The sequence below is a fragment of the Echinops telfairi genome, unplaced genomic scaffold (genome assembly GCF_000313985.2).
Source record: "Echinops telfairi isolate 266 unplaced genomic scaffold, ASM31398v2 ScPeMD7_18;HRSCAF=68, whole genome shotgun sequence".
Lineage (NCBI taxonomy): Eukaryota > Metazoa > Chordata > Mammalia > Afrosoricida > Tenrecidae > Echinops > Echinops telfairi.
This window is the reverse complement of record NW_022103915.1, coordinates 54,004,604-54,006,946: the sequence shown is the minus strand read 5'-3', so window position 1 is coordinate 54,006,946 and position 2,343 is coordinate 54,004,604. Positions and strand designations below refer to the sequence as shown.

Genomic DNA, 2,343 nt, shown 5'->3' with positions numbered 1-2,343 from the left:
TTCCAGTTCCTATCTGTACCAGTGTACATACTCTGGTCTAGCCAGATTTGTAAGGTAGAATTGGGATCATGATAGTGGGGAGGGGGGGAGGAGGAAGCATTTAGGAAATAGAGGAAAATTGTATGTTTCATTGTTGCTACACTGCACTCAGACTGCCTTGTCTCCTCCCCGCGATCCTTCCTTAAGGGGGTGTCCAAATGCTTACAGACGGGTTTTGGGTCTCCACTCCTGTAGTATTAAGTTAAATTTGGAGGCGTGAGAGGTTAGGGGCCAGCCCCCACCTGCTGCTACTACTACCCACGGGTTCAGTAAGCACAATTGTATGGTTGAGATATATAAGTATTATATTAAAGTCATTGAGAGCATGAGAGATATTACAATAATTTAGACACATTACATGGTAGCATTGCTCACCTCAGCCCAGCTTGATGATCTAGTGGAGAGAGGGGGAAGGGAATGAGGGCAAGGGAACAAGGGAGAGAGGACTGGAGAGGAGAGGGGGAAGTGAGGGGAGCCAGAGAGCGCCCAGAGAGAGAAGTGTGAGAGAGCTCTATATTGCTGACCCACGCCTAGATACCTTTTGGGGGCATGATTATATAATCACACATCACAGGAAGGGGCAGTACAGTAGGCATACACATTGTAGGAAGGGGATCTATGATAGGCATACGCGGAACAGGAAGGGCATGAGCTAGGGGTGTGCCCATAGGAATAGGAAGGTCTAGGGTCATACATGTGACAAGATGGGTAGACCCTAGATTCATAATGGCTACCTATCCTTGGTCATCCTTGGGTGGGTTTGACCTCTCTGGTGTCTCCTACAAGGAAACAGACAACTACTATCCTTATCAGAAGGGAGTGGGCCCTGTTTGTTGTGGGATAAACAGTGGTCTGCTTGGTCTAGATGGCTGATTGCTCTTAGGGAGAATGACCCCTAATCTACTCTTGATGACCTCCAAGTGTACAGTCATTCTCAAGCAGCTAAGTCTGGCATATATTTGGGGAAGACAGCTTGAGAGAAATCCTTCTGTTTCCCACACACACTGCACTCCTCCTCATTCACAGTGATAAGATTTTTTGTTCTGATGATGCCTGATAACTGATCCCTTTGGCACCTCATGATCACACAGGCTGGTGGGCTTTGTTGCTTCTGAGCTAGATGGCCGCTTGTTTACTTTCAAGCCTTTAAGACCCCAGACACTATTTTTTTATAGCTGGGCACCATTAACTCTTCACCACATTTGCTTATGCACCTGCTTTGTCTTCAGCTATAGTGTCTGGAAGGTGAGCATCATGGAATTCCAGTTTAATAGAAGAAAGTATTCTTGCCTTGAGGGAGTACTCGAGTGGAGCCCCAATGACCAGCTGCTACCTTAAAGACTTCACATTTTATTTATGCTCTTTATTTAGTGTTTGAGGCTAAGTTTACACAGTTGTAGAAACAAGCATGTCACTCCCAAGTTCTATGGTCAGATGTTAATTTGGAAGCATATTCTGACTTGTATATCAGGAGATGATGAGCTCAAGATCAACAGTAACACGATAGGTTGACAGTAAGTACAAAGGCAGGGAATTCCAAAGTCAACAGGTCAGATCAGTAAGTCACTTGGCAGAAAACTGATGTTTCCTGGCATCAGCAGTCAATTTGGCACGCTATTGGCTGAAGTCCAAAGAATGACCTCCACTCAGAGTCAGATACAGGTTCTAGACCTAGCAAAAAGCAAGCGAGCCTTTTCACTGTGTACACCTGTATAGGAAATAGGCCACACCCTAAGGAAATTTCCTAACAATTGTGCCAGCACTGTGACATGAATGGGTGGTTTAATTTACCCAGATGTTCTCAGATCTGATTTCCTTTTCAGAGGATCCCATTCTGAAAGTGATTACACTGTGTTAATCCAATCATAGGGTGTTTACTAGGCCTTAACTCCCAAACCATTGAGAATGTTAGACCAGCCCTGTTGACACAAAACCTAACTATCACATTTGGTATTTCATCCATAATAACATTAACAATGAAAGTATCTTTCACTTATTGTGTGAGAGATTATTATGGGTACTTTTATCTATACACATCAGAGAATCACAAAGTGGGTAATATTTTTCCTGGTAAAGAAAAGAATGTTGATATGAAGTCTGACCTGCTATTGATCATTATCATTATCCTTATGTATTTTAGAAATTTGTAGAAATATGGTTTTCTTTTGAAGCCCATTTTTTAGGTAAGCTACTTGTAGGTAATCTTTACTCGAATTCTATCTTGCAAGACTGGCTAGACCAGAGGAGGTACACTGGTACAGATAGGAACTGAAAATACAGGGAATCCAGGATGGATGAGCCCTA

General features: G+C 43.2%; 1 protein-coding gene across 3 annotated transcripts in view; it reads left to right on the top strand.

The window, feature by feature from the left end:
• The window catches only part of STYX (serine/threonine/tyrosine interacting protein), a 48,432-nt gene that overhangs the window by 28,345 nt on the left and 17,744 nt on the right, over nucleotides 1–2,343 (top strand). The window lies entirely within an intron of this gene.